The 17,664-nt window shown below is 49.2% G+C and overlaps 1 protein-coding gene across 8 annotated transcripts in view; it reads right to left on the minus strand.

Moving 5' to 3' along the window:
- The window catches only part of ZFHX3 (zinc finger homeobox 3), a 243,004-nt gene extending 226,706 nt beyond the window's left edge, over window positions 1-16,298 (minus strand). The window contains exons 1-2 of one of the 8 annotated variants that reach the window (XM_059151890.1): window positions 5,478-7,494; window positions 4,120-4,231 (exon numbers count right to left, since the gene is read on the minus strand). The gene's annotated coding sequence lies outside the window, so the exon portion shown is untranslated. Of the gene's footprint in view, window positions 1-4,119; window positions 5,447-5,477; window positions 7,633-16,164 lie in introns of those variants that run through there. The other 7 variants (XM_059151888.1, XM_059151893.1, XM_059151891.1 and 4 more) reach the window with 7 other exon arrangements.
- Window positions 16,299-17,664: the final 1,366 nt, after the last annotated feature.

Consider the following 17,664-nt stretch of genomic DNA (forward strand, 5'->3'; position numbering starts at 1 on the left):
TAAGTGTGGGAAGCAAATAAGTTCATGTCCACACATATGTACTTTTTATAGACTTACAAGAGTTAAAATTCTTTTGGAAAGAGCTTTTTATACACTGAAGGGAGACCGCCATATTTGAACAGGCACTTAGATGACTTTGGCGGGGGCGCCGGGCCGGAATCAGGAATCACATATTGAACTCAACCCCTTAGTCTTTTCTTCGCTCTGCTCAGCTGACTCCAGCCTCTCCGCCAAGGAGATCCAAGCAAGAAGTCACACAGCTGCCTGGGACCTGGCAGTTTAAGACGCAGAGCCCACCACCACAGAGATGTGCATTCAAATGCGGCTCAACCAGCAGCCTCAGAAAGAAACACTTTCCTCCAGTGGCATTCCGGGATGAAACTGGGCACGACCAAGAAACCAGCAAAGTTGGCTTTTTTGCTGCCTCTCCCGTCTCCAAGAAGCTCAGCCCCTTCTTACCCCTGAGGAAGTCTACACACTGCGCCCTCCCCGCCTACGAGCTGCCACCATGCCTTGGCCCCAGTCACCCAAACACGCAGCTCTTCTCTTCAGCTATTACTCCCCGTCAACACACCCACACACACTCCCACACACCCACACACATGAACACCAACACACACTCTCTCACATATACAAACAAAGTAGGGAGGCCTGAGCAGTCACCAATTCCTGCCTCCAGAAGCATGAGGGGGGCAGGGGGGGGGGTATGCTCACTCCCAGATCAAAGGTTTGTGGCCAAAATCACTTTCAGGACAGCGCGTGAAATCGGCAGCAGATGAAAATTCCACCGTCTTTTCACACAGCCCAACGGAGCCAGTTTTCCCAGTTCAGAGTCTTCCTACAGATGACTGAAGATATTCTGTAAACTCCCCAATGTTGCCCCCAAAAGACCCACTTAAAAAAAAAAATTAAAGACAAGATAATCATTTAAGAAAGCCTTTAAGGCCATTATGTGATTAGCAGAAGAGAAGGGGAAAGGGCTATTGGCGCTTCCCCATCATCACAAAGAGTGGTCTGCAAAGGGGTTTTCATGGCTTCAGTCCCAAACCAGCAATAGCCAGAGGGAGCAGGGGGTGCGAAGGGAGGGCATGCTCTGCCCTCCCCACTCCTCCCTTCTAGGGGAGTCTGAGACCCACTTCACGGAGGAAAGAGGATGGGAAAATGTTGGAGGAGGCACAAAACTCAAAAAGCATGAGCAGGTGAACCACCCCAGACCCCCACCCCACCCAGCCTGGGCCCCCAGGACAAAGGAGGGTAGCTAAGGCTTGGGGGGGGGGCACCAAAAACCCCCGGGGCATTAACCCTCCTGTGGACAAGACTCTGTGATGGCCACCGGGTGGGAAGGAAGAAGGGCTCACCCAAAAGGCAGATTAAGCCCAGGCATTTTACTCAGAGGCCCTGTCAGGGGTTAAAACCAACAAAACAGAACTCTTACTCTGAAATGAAGCCAAATTTGTCACCTAGCAAACTTTCTCGGTCTCGTTTCCCATTTTCATTCACACCCCATCCTTGCAAAAGCAAGAAACTCCAGCGATGAAGGGTGAAAGAAGGAAAGAAACAACAAAGGAAAAAAAAAATCACCTTTAAAAGTTACAAATGAGAAACAAAGTCACCCTCCTTGGGCAAAGAACTCTCTGGAAACAGACCCATTACTGCTAAACTACTCACTGCCTTATACTCAACACTCAGTCGCCTGCCCCAAAGAATGGAAACAGAAAAAAACAAAGAAATCCAAAAAGCATTTAAGCATCTCACTGCTGTAATATCGGCACAAAGGAGTTGGTTGTCAATTCCCAGTTTCTGTCCATAAAGGAGACACTGACCACATTGGGGGGAGGGGACCCACTAATACCTGACTGTCCTCTGAACATGTGCAAAGTGACAATCTGGCAGCCAACTTTACATCATATAGAAAGGAAATCTGACAGTTGTTGATTTTGTATTTTTTCTCCTTAATCTGGATTTTGAGAGTGACTTGCCAATGAGTTAAGATTTTTGCCAGAGTTCCTCCCTCGGGGCAATTTGACTCAATCTTAGCTTCTGTATGTTTCTCCATTTGAGTAGCCTAAGGACTCAGGACACCGTGCTTTGGAAAGAAAAGGCACCCTTTCAAGTCTGATGGAGACTAGCTCCTGCAAAGGCATTCTTTTGCCTGGATTCTATTAAGACCGGTCCCCAATTCCCTTGACCACGGTCTCTAACTCAGGCAGAGGATGGTGGTTCTGGGGTGTGCTGTGATTTCTAACAATTACCATTATGACCAAGTTCTCATACCACAGCATTTGGATCCCCCTGCGAAGTACACAGTAATGGAATCTGTCTTCCTGTTCTGTTTTTAGGGTAACGCTCCCATCCTGGTTAATTACACCAGCCTTGGGAACCAGAGTAGCCCAACAGGCCCAAGCATTACAGAAATGGGCCAGGCTAAGAGCAGGCAACCATTTTAATAACCAATGAAAACATAAACCACAGCAAGTACCATCCTTGTTGACGTTACAGAGTCAGACGTGTTATCCCTGTGAGGCAGGCAAGTGTCAGATACTTGGAGCTTGCAAGTTTCTTCAGGCCAGAATCACTATCACTGTTGTCTCCCCTATAAGACGAGGCTTAAACCTCTCCAGTTAAAAAGCAAACAAAAAAAAAAAAAAAAAAAAAAAAAAAAAGCAAACCAGATATGCTCAAAAGTGGGTGGAACAAGTCGATTCCCTCCTAGTGATGAGAGTGGTTCCCTACACTTTTATAAAATGCTGCTTAGTCACTTAAATATTTACGTTTTAACATAAGGCTGCTGCAAGTCTACAGTATAAATCATATCTTAGGTTAGGTTCTGCTCTGGGCCCCCTAGCATTTCCAGGCTCTCACAGTAACACTTCAGAAGCACATGCACACACACAAAAGTTCCAATGCCCAACACCACACAGTGACAATAAGGACATAAGGACACACTCTCTGGATATGACGACTTGTGACCAGAACTGAGGGACCAAGCTAAATCCACCACCAGCCCCAGATGATACTTTGCTAGGATTCTGCAATCACAGATTTATTCTAATGAACTAACCACCTGTGGGTCACCGAAGGTGAGCTAGGCCTGTCCTGGGAGTGTCTAGTAATCATCATTTAAAGTCATAATGATGAAAACTGAAATCTCGCTTATTTTAGCTCCTTGCCACTGGGCAGTCCAATTGGCACTGAGTTTAACACGGCAGTTAGAGCCAATCCCAAAGCAGCAAGAAGGAAGGCACTTCACTGTCCTGTTGGAACGAGCCAAACGGAGGCCTGCGGAGAGCACTGTTTTATTTGGTTCCTTTCCACCCTCCCTGAGTATTCATTTGTGCAAATAAAAGACGGAAGGGAAGAAACCAAAATTAAAGTTTCAGGTGGTTGGGGAAGCAGCTCAGATGCTCAGATTCTTTTTTTTTTTTTTGGAAGAGTTACCAAGTGTTTCTCAATAGTTCCCTGTCAATCAAAGCTGTTTTCAGGAGAACTGGAAAACAGCAGCTCTATCCCAGAGTAAGTGCAGCCGCTTCAAAAGAGAGCTGGGAGAGGGAGGTGACCCATGTCAGGAAGACAGAAGGTCTCCAAGTCATTTAATTCCCTGTGATTCCAAAAGGGCTGATTTTAAAGTGTAAAAGTGCTTGCTTCTGCATCTGCCCCATGTTGTTAAATAACACTTGGGCAATTAAATAAAAGAGCAAAGTGTGACCCCAGCCCATTCTGAGAGGCACTTACACGCTCTCTGAAAACATGCTGGAAACGAAATGCAGACAATCTCCTTAGTCCTGTAATTTAAGGACGGGGGAGAGGAAAAGTTTCTCTTGGCCTTCAGAGCCACACACACCCTCTGAAAGGGGCCTTGGGGTCTCTGCAAAAGAGAACGAACAAAAATGCAGGTGTGCAAACATCCAGGTGTAGGCCTCTCTCCAATGACTCCATTCTTGAAACCCTTCATTATGTAGAACTGTGGACTCTTGACTTCCCACACATCCCACCTCTGTTCCTTAACTGCTTGCCGTGTTGGGGTTGGGTAAAGAAAAGGCAGAATCTCGGGCCGCCAGTGGCTGTTGTGATAACAAGGAACAGGCCACGCTCCAGTCCTGGCCTCTCTGGATCGGTTACCTTGGAAGGCGTCTGCTTTCCTCTCACATGCAGGTCTCTGCCCCAGCACTCGGGCTTCCTGCTCCAGCCTGGCCTCCTGGAACTCGTGATTTTTAGGGTTTCCCCTTGAAACCTATCCAGAAACCACAGCCATTAAAAGAACATGAAGGTTTGACACCTCCTGAATTTAGGAATGAGGGGACTCCAGGGGCCAACTCTGCAAACTCGCACCTGCTGCTTGATGGCAAAGAAACAAAGTTCCCCAGCTAGTGGGCGCAAGCTTTAAATTATACTCTATTTATTTAGTGACTTGTCTCCAAGGATCTCAAAGCATGGGGTGAAATAAGATGACGTGCAACTTTCTCAGTATCTACCTTCATGGCTTAAGTTTGTTTTCCTTGCTTTGCCTTCCTACATTCCACCAAGCAGGCCTGGGCCCTAAGGAAAGGCCTTCTCCCTGTGCCCAAGTGGGGGCCCTCTGATCTCTCAGAGCCTGTCTGTCAATGGCTTTTAGAGTCTTCCAGGCCTGTTAAATGAGTGTAGAGGCAGTGACGACCCTCCTGGATTCACCTGCTGTTGGGTCTCATTTACACCAGTTTACATCCTGTGCACCACTAAGCCAGGCAATGCCCCCTTCTAATACACCAGGCACCGGTGATGGTCTTTACCCTCCAGGTGTTTTGCCATTCTTATAACACAGGTATGTCCAAAGAAGAAAAGACCATTTTCCAGAAAGTTCTTTCCCCTCTCTAAGTCTGCAATTACTTTTTCCTTTTTTTTTTTTTCTGCTGTTGACCCAACTTGGGCAATCTTTCTCCTTTAACAGGACAAACATCACAGCTCTCCCTCTCTAACACCCCTCCCCACGGAAATGTTTCTCCAGACTGCGAACAAACGAAAATTAGAGGGTGGGCAAATGGATCTCCAAAGGTGCCTTCCAGCTCCAAACCTCTGATTCTCCCTTTAATTACTCTACAATAAGCACATTCTTCACATTGTTTCCAACTGACCAGTGACTTCTCTTGCACTGAACAGGGTACATTTTTAGGCAGAGGAACCCAAACTTTTAAATGGCACTAGCACTGCAATTACTCAGGAGGCAGGAACTAATCCAAAAGCAAGATAAGGAAGGGAGGAGGGGGGGAGGAGAGAAGGGAGGAAGAAGGGCTTTACTCCGTGCCCCGGAGAATTCAGACACTCTCACCCCAGGTAGGTTCCAATTGGAATCTACTAGTTCAAGTGCATCCAGCCTGCCCTTCCCCCACACGCCCCGAGAGAATGGGAAGTTCAGCCAAGACTTGCAGCACCTGCCCGCCGTTCTAGGCCGGCTGTGCGAACCGGGCAGGCTGGCCGGCGAGGGGGAGGGAGGCTCCACTCACCTGGCACACAAAGGCTCCGCACACCTCCGGAGGGAGGAGGCACTCGCAGGTCCGGGGGCCGCGCCGCGCGCGACAATGGGAAATTCCAGCGGCACCCGAGCCCCGAACTTAAGCACCCCAGGCGGCATTCTCCCCACCTCCCGCCGCCCCCGGGACTCCGAGGTGGCTCTCGCTAGGTGCAGGGGGGCTGCAAGCTGGGGAGGGGGGCTCATGGTGGCGGCCGGGGGCTGGCGGTCGCCCCTCCCCGGGGAGGGAGGGTCCCCGGGCGCGCGGCGGGGATTCACCCACGGGGCGCGGCGCTCGCGTCCGGGTCCCCGGCCTGCCCGCCGCCGGCTCGCCACCCGCCGGCCCGCCCGCCCGGAATCGCTTTATGTAAATGAAGCTCAACTCGCAGTTTGCAGGCTCACCGCCCGGGGAAGGGGGGCGGGCAGGGCGGGGGGCCTTCGGGGATCCACATTACACAGCAACAAAGCGGAAGGTTAATTTGAAACTCACAGCCCCGCCGCCGCTCGGCTCCCCGGGCAAAGCCTGACATCTACAGTCGTGCCGGGCGCAGGCCGGGTACTTGGCGGCGCCCGCGCCCGCGGGAACACGGGGACACACGGCCGCGCTCCGGGCACGGGCTTCTGGGCAGGCCGGGCCGCGCGCCCGGGGACGGGAGTCCTGGGCGGCTAGGCCTGCGCTGCCCCGGGAACCGGCCCGGCGGGAACAAAGCCCGGTCCTTCCCAGGCGCTGACCCCTCTCTCATCAAAAGTCAGGGGCTGGCCTAGAATCGGGCGAGAAGAAAAGGGCGCGCCCTCGGCCACAAAAAGGAGCCTGGGGCCTCAGAACCGGAGCCATGGGTCTCTGGGCCCCATCCGCGTCACAGCCAGGCCACTCTAGCATGGGGACATTAGCCAATGTGGACAGGAATTTATTTGAAACACACACCCATCCTATTAACTGCTTTACAGAGCACTTCTGTTTTTCAGCTGCACAAACTTAGAAAAACATCCCCAGCTCTCCATTGAGAGTTTAAGGATAGGATTTTTCAAGGGAGAGAAGGAAAGGAAAGAGAGGAAGAAAAGCAGTTGCAGCTTGCAATCAAGCTTACAGTCTTTTTTACAAGACTTGCCTTAAAAAGCCGCCTCATCTCAGATAAGGCAAACGTCACGCCCTTCACAGGGAGATTCCAGGGCCAGGTCAGATTTAATGGGGCCACTTCAGTGGGTCAAAGCCATTGCTGGACACCTTAATATCTTCCCACGTTCACCTTTCCCATTCTGATAGGCAAAGCCAGCTCCACAGAAATCTCGCCGGAAGTCCCCTGTCCTCCGGGTCAGAGTCTCCCGCTCAGTCTGATTTTACTCCCGATTGTCTCAGCACAGAAAGGCACCTGCTTTTCCCTTTCTGAAAGCCACCCACCCAGGCTGGCCCCACAGCCCTGAGAGTCCTTTCCGACTGCACAATAATGAACCATGCAAGTGTGAGAAATATAATAAGCTCACGAGGCAAAAAGCTGTATGTATGGAATCGTGTTAGCATTAAGCACACACTGGGGCAGGAGGAACCAGGATGCCTGGCTGATGAAAACTATCATGTCTCCATGCAGAAGGCATTCTGCACAGTGTCATCTGCGTTCACATTCACGTAAATATCCAAACTGCTGGGGGACAAACAACCCCTCTCTAGAGTTCACACTTTAGTCGGGAAAAGAGACTCCCATTTTTTTTTTTTCCCCTCCTTCAGCAAGGACCCTGGGAGAAAAGACTGCCTCGAGGGAATTGTGTCCGATTAGGGACAAAGGAGAGCACAAGCCAAATTCTGTCACACATGAGAGAGTGTGTGGGGAGAGGAACTGGAGAGCAAAAAAAAGGAAAGTGGAGGATGATTCTGCAAACCAGACTGTGATCAGTGCCGAGTGGCTTCCAGACCACCTAACTTCAGACCCAAGAACAGGTGGTGTTTTCAAAACACACGATTATTTATATTAGCCACATGAGTCGAGAACACCTTAAAGAAAACCAATTAATAATTTAATTGAAAAGGTGACTATGAATAATGCATGCAGATGATGATGCTAGCAATAACGCAAGTCATGAGGCACACACAACACAGAGATGTCTCTGGAAAGGTCTTCAGGAACATTAGGACCCCCAATCTCCTGAGTCTTACCTGGGAGCAACCCATAGCCTGCTAGATAAAGACACTAAGAAAACGTTTATGCTCCCCAGAAAATCTAATTCCACTGCTTTATCTTAACTTTCATTAGCAGGGGACGACCTCATAATCTGGTGACATCATGAACCTGGTGGGCTGACAGATAAATACTTTTAATAAAATCAAAGCCAGAATGCCAAAGAGCCAGTTATAAAGTCATCTGGGAGGATGTGGAGGTGCTGGGCAGAAGGCCCTAGGGGGGACCCGCAGGATACCGCTGGGGTCCCCAGCGGCGGACACAGCAACCAGCCTCTCTGCACCTCAGAGGCCTGACAAGTGGAACCGAGAGTGACCCTGGGTCCCTCCCCTTTATCTTAATCCAGCACCAGCTATATACAGGCTGAGAGCTGATCAAGCCTGCCTGTGTGACAGGCAACATTTTAACAGGTGACTCCACAGGCAGGTCATCCATGACCTCTGTATCATGACAAATACAAAGGAATACCAAAAACCTGGGGCATGACCTGTCCCAAAACTTATTTCTATCATTTGCAAAACAACACGTCTTCGGAGGGATTCCGAAATGTCTGCACTTAGGATGGAATCAACAGTTTCCCTGAAATCCAAGATACAAATTCTGTCCTCCAGCTCTGCCAGGCCCTGAGTCTTCTGGGGGCAAGACACCTGTGGGGAAACCCATGGCCTCCCCACCAGGGACAGCCTGGCACTTTCATGGCCCCTGAACACTGCTGACAAATAAACCCACTCTGGGGAAAGGCAGTTGTCCATAACTAGTCTCAACTCATCTGTAAACTGTAACTGGCAACAGCCAAAAGGATAAATATTTAAAAATAAATCAGGGGATGCTCACCTCTTCCCTACTCCTCCTCTTACCCACTCTCCAAGCCAGAGGCCAGCGCCCCCCGCCCCAAACACTTCAGCGGTAAATTATAGTTATCCCAACTGAGCCAAACTGGCTTGTCTCTCTCTCCACGTGCACATTCACTCTCTATCGCGGTCCTCTTTTCCTTCAGCAAAGGTAAATATGATCTCTGAGCTAAGGTACAGTGAATGTCAGCATTCTGACTTGTAGCTAAACCTGGACTCTCTATTTCCATAGCACAGTGGGGTTTAGGGAGATGAGTGTGTTCCTCCAGATCCTGGTATTTTTAGGGAAATATACATACACGTGGATTTTAAAATTAGTGCTTCAATAAACTTGAGGTTATAACAAAGAAAAAGCCAGGGAAGGGCATGAGCAAAAACAAAAGTCCTTGAAACAAACAGTAAAACATTTGGAGCTAAATTGCATGTCATGCCCTGAATTCAACCCTTTATTTATAGGCAGTTATATTTAAGAACTTGGTCCCTGCCGGGTGACTAGGCCCTCCTGGGTAGGACAGAGAATGCAGGCTCTCCTCAGAACAGCCACACTCACCTTCATACCCATGGGAGGCTGCTGCGCCAAGGCCTACACAGATGTTTTGATTCACATTTCTCTGACACATACCTCAAGGCCTCCATCTATTGCTACAATGCTTATTCCAGAGATTAATTTTTACCCCCAAATCGTAGCTGGGAAAGTATCTAGTTTACTTAACCACCCTCCCCAACTCAGACCCTAAATCTGTCATGTCACACATACGAAAGACACAAACGAGTAACCATTTTCTAAAAACCGTGACTGGAAGGAGCTTTTCCAAATTAATTGTAAGTTACAGAGCCCAAGTTTTAAGACAGCAAAAAATAAAGAACTTGCCTTAAAACAGCTTTAAAGCGTTAGGTAAAGAGCTTGCTCTCTTTCTCTCTCTCTTTCTCTTTTTAACAAAAATATTATTTCTGAAAGGGCAAAGAGAATTTGCCATGCAAGACTTTTATACCCAGGGGGATTCTTACATTTGTGTTTCTAAACCTTGAAATTGAGAATTTTAATGAAAAGGCAGACGGATGCTTAAGGACAGCATCGCAATTGGGGTCCATACATTACAGGAGAGAAGCGCTTTGTTTGGGGCCAGGGAAAAGAGGTGGACTCTTGTTTTGTTCATGGGCTATCCCCTTCAAGCTCAGCCTGATGCAAACCACTGATTTCTTGGAAGAAAGCAGGTTGGAGGGAGAGGAAAGGTAAAAGGAAACAGGAGAGGAAAGAAAAAGGAGGAGGAAATATGGCCTCTTTATATGAATCGTAGTTTGAGGAAAAAAAAAAAAAAAATCTCAACACAGCACCAATTCCATAGGATGTACCCACAGCTCCCATACACATGTGTTAAAACAATCAATTAAACAATATGCCAGGAGCACAATAACCAGGATCATTTTTTTTTCTTTAAGTGAAGAATTTCATTTAGCTTTGCAATTCCTTCCTCTCAAGCAACCACTTCTTGGGGCAGGACACCAAGAGATAAACAAAAGATGACCGTGTTCACACTTCCCAAATGAGAATCCCATTTTCTTATCTTTCCATTTGAGTGCATTTTTGTTTGAGATCTGTGCTAATCTGACTTAAGAGCCAGAGCTGAAATTTCACATATCCTCCAAGTCAGCCAGTGTTTTAGAATTTGGATTTCTATTGAGGCTGTTCCAATCGTCAGTGAGGCCTACGGTAAAATGTGCTTCATGCTGTTTCGTTTGTCTCTCTGCAGACAAATAGAAACTGTGAAATTTAAAGAATGGATAAAAAAAAAAAAAAAACCTAAAACAAAGAGGTTAAAAAAATAGGACAAATGTTTTTGCTTTTGTGTCTCCCTGGAGCAATTGTTTGGGGGAGTCTGCATTGACAATAACCATGAGAAGGCCATCTAAAGGCGATGAGCACACAAGGGGACTCCTTGCCTGCTGCCTTTGGTCTGGGAGAAAAAGCACCTTAGCTCCGTTCTCCAGGAACAAAAGGCCAGGGCCACGGAAGGGGGGAGAGGTTACTGGGGCTTTCACAGAGAGCCAAGTGTCAATGCAGGTTCATTTTTCACCCGTCTTAGTTGGAAAGCAGCTCAGTGAACTTCCTAATGACTGCTTTTCCCTCTCCCCCTATTATTTCTAAACCTAAAAGAACAAAACAATAATATTTTTTTAAACCTAAAACCCATCATCCTATTAGAGGAAAGCCTTGGGGACCTACAAAGTGTTCCCTCCTTCCTTTCCCCACACTTTTTTTTTTTTTTTTTTTTTTGGAGGAGGGGGGATCCCAATTGTAGATCACATGGAAATAAGAGACACTGGACATTGTGGTCATTTTTAGTAACACCAGAGAACTGCCTTTATGTCTACAACAAGGCAGGGAGCAGAAAAATAAACGTGCAAGGGGGAAAAAAAAAAAACCTGAATAGGGACAGAAGGTGATAGTCCGGAGGACCGGGAGGACATGGGGCAACGCCTGAAAACATTTTCTTTTTTCACAGCGTAAAGTCGTTAATGCCAGCTTCCGATTTGCGAGTGAATCAAAGTCATCATCACTACAAGGCTGGGTTTTTTTTTGGGGGGGGGGGCTGCATGGAGAAGTGGACAATAAAGCTGTATTACAGACATAGGTGTGTGGGTGTGTGGGGGGTGTCGCTTCAAAGAAAGGAAGCTGAGATGAATCACTGCATGCCATGGAAATGCCAGGGCAAGTGGATGTCAGAGTGTTTAACCAGATTCTAAGCTGGAAACATCTTCCCCAGCGGGCGAACCCTAGGATGAGGCAGTGACACGCAACCCTCAGCCTTTGAACCCAGACCTGGCAGCTTAGGAACGCGTTCCCCCCTTCCCCAGGCAGTCCCAGGCTCTGGCTGAAAAGCGAGGTGGGGGTAGGGATAAGAGGGCCCTGAGAAGGAGCACAATAAACAACTCAAATATGAACGGAAATGACATCAGCAAAGTGAAGGACCTGTTTATTGCAGATCAAAACAAAACAAACTTCCAAACCTTTTGTGTATACAAGATAACTCTATAAAAAGCCTTCCTAAAATGTCACCAGGGTCGACACATCAGCATCCCCAGAAAACGGATGACAGCTACCAAAGGGGGAGGGGGTCTCGGGAGGAGGAAAAGGAATGAAGGGAAGATGGGAGGAGATAGAAAACCAGAAGAGGCCAAAAAGCCAGCTGACTAGTTCCCCCCTCTGCTGATCCTTAATATTTATTGGTGTTTATAATCTAAAAGCCATGCTCTGTGTTTCACTTAATACAAGGCCAGACAGTGCTGTCTAATGAGGCAGCATTACAATCAGCTTGTAATACTGAATTTTTAATGCTGCCAAGGATTCTGTTACATAATAATATGAAAAACAGAAGCTGAAAGTGGGCTCGCGGTGACAGGACACTGGAGGCTTCAGGCAGGCAAGCGCTCCACACCCGCCTTCGCTCTCACTGCCCACCCCCATCTCCCGGTTTGCAATCGGCCCACCATCCTATACAGGAGGTCGGTATGGAAACCGAGAGGATTTCGCAGGAAATCCACTCTTTTTATTATTGTTGTTGTTATGATTATCATCTCTGATCCAAAGTTCTATTTCAAGAGTTTGAATTCTAGCCTATCTGGGGTTAGAAGTCTACGATGAAAACTGGGGGAGGCTGAAGAGACAAGGAGTACAGGAGCAGGGGTAGTTTATTTTGAGAAAGCAAAACAATACGGAAAAAAAATCACAGAGGGGGAAAAAGAGCTAAGATGCTGGGAAGGGGGACTGAAGTCGGCCGACCGACCATATTCACAGCTGCTGCGCTCAGTTTACGTTGGTGTAATTCAAAAACATATATAGAGCCGCCGTTGCTCCTCTCTGTAATACCCCAAGACTGTAAATCTATAACCACTGCAATGATTTAGTGATTAAAAACATGATAACATATTGCGTAACTGCAAACCACAGAACCCCTGCCAACTCTCCTCTAAGATAAAGAGGGGAAAAAAAATACAGAAAATGTGTTGCTTGCAGCGATCTTCCTAAACCCAAAAGATTTTAATAAAAGAACCTATATCGGAAGAGGGTGAGTGAATTCTATGTGAAGCCAGCAAAGGGAGGGGGGGAAAGGGCAGCTTTATGTGGGATTCTTTTCCTTGTACTAACAAATTACGACCTAAACATGCCTTTTCTTTTCTCTCTCTCTCTCTTTTTTTAATAGTTTGTTGTAACTGGAATAACTGGTCTTGTGTGCTGTCTTGCATATTCAAAGCAGCTTTGTAATCGGATCTGGAGACCCAACCTTATTTGCCTGAACTCAATAGGGTTTTTCTTCTCCCCCCTCCTCTCTTGTTTTGTTTTGGATTCGGTATTGTGGGTTTTCTGTTCTCGCTGGGAGCAGACAACTACGCAGGAAGAGGCTCTGGTGCCTTTAAGCTACAGAGCAAACACCTGAGAGGGGGAGGCACAATTTGTAACATGGCAGGAGGAGCCTAAAATATACACAAAAAAAATAAAATCAAAGCAGCTGTAGGGGTTTTGGCCTCTGAGCAGCTGACCTGACCCCATTCTGTATATTCTTTTATTTCCCCATTGCAGGATTCCTGCACCTTGGGTCAGATTCGAACTCAATGTGACCCTGAGGAGAAGGCAGTCACTGAGCCCTGGAAAACTGCTCCATATGTAGTGGGGGGGGGGATAGATTGGGGGGAGTGTAAGTGCATATGCATTCAGACTACCCCAGTGGAGACACCCACCATGGCCTTACACACACACACACACACACACACACACACACGCACACACACGCACGCACACATGTCTGTCAGGAATGCCAGGCCATGGGGCCAGCTCCAGCCCAGCTTTCACAGTTCACACTGCCAAGAGCCTGAACTCTCCCTAAAGCCCCCCCAAATCTTCATATCTACAACTCTACCCATAAACACATGCATGCACAGATGAACACTCCTCCAGAGATTTATATGTTTAAAAAGTCCACAGATCTGAATTGCCTCCTCTCTGGACCTAAGCAGGGCAGTTTATTCAGAGAAATCAATAGGAAAGAGCATTTGCAAATATTTATATAAGCCCTGTGCGTTTCAGCATTAAGTAATTAAAAACTAAAACTCACGGAGGGGGAAGGGAGGAGACACACAGACAGAAGAAGGCTGCAGGCCTAGAGTGGGTTTTCCTGCCCACACCTCATCTCCCCAAACCACAGTCCCTTCAAAACCGACTCCATGTACACTTCTTAACGAAATCCTGTTCGTGCACCATTTGCTAGACTATTTCAAAATCATCTCCAAATATGGATTCACCTACCACCAAGCTTTCAAGCCTGACTGTAAGTGTCTGTATTCCCTTTTTCTCTCTCTCTCTCAAATGCACACACAGCAATCCTTACTTTTGACATTGCTTCAGTCTCTGGTGTATTACTCTCTACTGTATTTGTATTTCTAAATTATTTGCACTAAAGATATCTAACATTCTAAGATGAGAGGAGGGCCCCCAAGGGTGGCAATTCAATGAGTGAACACACACCCCTTAACACCCCCCAATACTTTCCACTCCCCCCAACCTAGAGGATACCCACACCTTGGGGGTTCGGTACCTGAAATCCACATATGTAAACAGATTTGCCCACCCCCCCCCCAAAATGTACAGTAAAATGAAGGAGTTTTTAAATGAGCCACTGTCGAGTGGACTGCCTCTATATTGTTCCAGAGAGCTGGGCAGCAAATTCTGCTTATACTGCCTCTAAATCCGCTCTAAGAAGCCGACCAAGGCACTGGAGCACCCACACTGCAGATATTGTAGAAATTTACAGTAAATGTAGGTACACGATTGCAGCACGCTGCCCTATTGATTATGCAGATTGTGATCAATCTTCTCCCCTCTCCCATTTCCCAAGCCTCTTTCTGAAGACCTCCAAGTAAGTTGCTCTATAACTAGCCATTCTCCCAAAGTAGGAAGGAAAAAGTAATTTTTTAAAAAACATAATAAATCCTCTAGTGTCCCCACAGAAAGGGCTTGAGTCTTTTTTTTTAAATTCAAAGTGAATTTATGCTCGCCAATTTGCATTACAGTCAAGCGATCACCGTATGTCATATTCTTCAAAGGTGCTTAACAAACCCCCTTTTAAAAGTCACTAGAACTGGAGGCCAGAAAAAGACAATCAGCCTCCTTCTTCCATACAGTCCTTAGATCAAGTTTCAGTAATTGAGACCAATAAAAATGGTCATATTTACCTTAAGTTGGAAGCAACAAGAGGGAAAAGTTAAAGACTGGGTGATTTTTGAAAGCACTTGTAATTAAAGAATTTGCCACAGCCCGAGGAATTGCACATTTTGCAAAAGTCAGCTTCTGAGCAACAGATTAATTTGTAAAGTAAAATGTATTTTTTAATGTAAGAGCTCCACAAGAGACACACGACTATTAAGTCCTTTCACAATTTAAATACACTGCATAAAATACACTCACATCTACTCTCCAACAGATATGCAGAAAGAGGTACAGGAAAATGCACAACAGAAAAGAGTGAAGCAGGACGAGGGGTGAGTGCAGAATGGAACGTAAACAATCCCAGATTCGTGTGAGCAAGAAAAAAAAAAAAAAAGAAAAAGAAAAAGAAAGAAAAAAAAAAAGAAGAAAAGAAGAACGAAAGAAAAAAGAAGAAGGAGGAAAAAAGAAAAAAGGAACACTTCGTTGTCTCTCAACTCAGCTGGTCAAAGAGAGGCCGGCCAGGCTACGTCTAGTCCTGGCCGGCGGCGCAGCCCCGAGCCCCCGGGAGCCCCTAGTGTCCAGGGCAGAGCCCCCTCTGGGCGCTCGCGGCGCTGCCAGTGGGGCAGGGCGGAGAGCGCGCAGGTACAGGGTCGGGCGGCCACCTCGCCCCCTCGCCCCCTCTCGGACCCCCGGCTCCTGTCGGGCGGCCGCGTCCCCCTCAAGTCGAGTCCCGGCCCGGAAGGCGCCCGCCCGACCGGCCAGCGGTGGTGGTGGTGCCGGTGGTGGTGGTGGCGGCGGCGGCGGCAACGGCGGCGGCGGCCGCGGCGACTGTTCCGGGCCGGGTGCGCGCCCCGCTCGGCGGCTCAGTCCGGGGCCCCGGCGCCTCTCGGGGTGGGGCAAAGTTGGGGGCCGGGGGTGGCGGGGGCGGGGGCGCTCGGCACCGCGGACACCCCCCCTCCCCGCCGCTGGTCGCCGCCTTTGTCTCGGCGCCCGGACCCCGGCCGCCCTCCCGCCCTCGGCCCGCGCCCTGGCCGGCCCTGCCCCGCGGCGCCTCCAAACTCGGCGCGCGGGCCTCGCCCCGGGCGCCTCCACCCTCCCGGGGGTCGCTGGCGGCCGGCTGCGGCGGCGCGGGGGCCGGGGAGGAGGGGGCGGCCCGGGCTCGGCGGCGGCGGCGGCGGCGGCGGCGGGAGGAGGAGGAAGAAGAAGAGAAAGAGAAAGTTTGGCGCAGGGGGAAGGCGAGCGGGACGCAGCGAGCGAGCAGGGCGCGGGCGCGGGGAGCGCGGGCGGCGGCGGCCGGGCGCGGGAGCCGGGAGGGGGCAGGACGAGCCCCATGCAAAGCAGCCCGGGCGCCCCGAGGAGCCCCGCGTCCGGGCGGTGGCGGCGGGAGGAGGAGGAGGAGCAGGCGGCGGCGGCGGCGGCGGCGGGAAAAAAAAAAAAGAGGGAAAAGTTGCCACTTACGCGGTTGCTTCTCCGGCGGCGGCGGCTGCAGCGGCGCTGCTGGCGGCGGCGGCGGCGGCGGGAGCTGGCGGCGCTTTTAATCCCGAAAAGAGGCGCTCGGGCCGCGGAGCCCATCAAGGCAGCAGCGGCGGCTGACGGGGGTCGGCGGCGGCGGAGGACGCGCTGCTGGCGGCGGCGGCGGCGGCGGCGGCGGAGCTGGAGCGCGCTCGGCGGAGCCCGGGGCGGGAGGCGGCCGCAGCCGGGGAGCCGGAGCCGCCGCCGCCGCTGCCGCCGAGCAGCATGGTTGGCGGGGAGTTTACAGCCCCCGGAGCGGGCAGGGGCCACGGAGGAGAAGCGGCGGCGGCGGCGGCAGCGGCTCTAGGCTGTAATTGGGATGCAAAGCAGGCGGTGGCGGCGGCGGCGGCGGCTGCGGCCGGGAGGAGGAGGAGGAGGAGGCGGCGGCGGCGGCGGCGGCTGCAGCGGTCGGAGGGGACGCGCTGGAAGTGGGAGCTGATGAGTGAAAAGAAAAAAAAGTCTTTGGATCTTTATTCTGCTAATTAGTTTCCTGCAAAAAATGGCTGTGATTAATTCAGTGCGCATGTGCTTCATTACCCAGGCACGACGGGAAGGGCTAATTAGCCACCTTCTGGATCAATAAGATTCAGCAAAAAAGAAAAGGGGGAGGTGGAGGGAGGCAGAGGGGAGGAAGGGAGGAAAAAAAAAAAAAAAACCGGGGGAAAGTGATGAGCAGGGCAAGGAGAGCAGGAAGAGAGGATGGGAGAAGAGCCCAGGAAGAGGGAGAGAGGCACCAAAAGTTTATGCATGTATTAAAAACACACACATACACACACACACACACTTACACACACGACACACACATGCACACACACACATACACACCGAGAAGTGAAATGCAGAGAAGCAACAATAGGAACCTGGCTAAGATTTTTTTTTAAAGATTTTTTTCTTTCCCTTTTTTTTTTCATTCTCTTTTCTTTCTTGCTTATTTTCGTTCTTTTCCCCTTTCTTTTTCTTTCTTTTTTCTTTTTGGCAAATGCAACAATGTTTAAATTAAATAGGAAGAGAGCATCTTCAAAGAAGAGGGGAGCAAGGGGGGGCAATAATGGAGTGGGACAGCTTAAAGCAAAGATTTAAGTGAAAGGCGGAGAAGCAGCAGAGACAAAATAGAGGCCACTTTAAATTGCAAATCTGAGATTTTTTTTTTAAAGGAGGAAAATTACCTACCCCCCCCATCAGAGGACAAATAAAGAAAATATGGAGAAAACTTTAGCATGTACCATAGACTAGACAAAAAATATATATATGATATGTTAATTTTGTCTTCTGAAATAAGATGCAATCAATCTTCTCTGGTTCTTTAGAAAGAGAGGGGAAGCAGGAGTGATGATTAGAAGGAATAAAAGGGGGAAAGTGAAACAGAACTGAAGGGGGGGGTAACTTAAGGAAAGACAAGAAAAGGAAAAGTTGCACTTGGAAACAAGTCCAACTTTCTACCTTTCT

Source organism: Mustela lutreola, chromosome 16 (genome assembly GCF_030435805.1).
Source record: "Mustela lutreola isolate mMusLut2 chromosome 16, mMusLut2.pri, whole genome shotgun sequence".
Taxonomy (NCBI): domain Eukaryota; kingdom Metazoa; phylum Chordata; class Mammalia; order Carnivora; family Mustelidae; genus Mustela; species Mustela lutreola.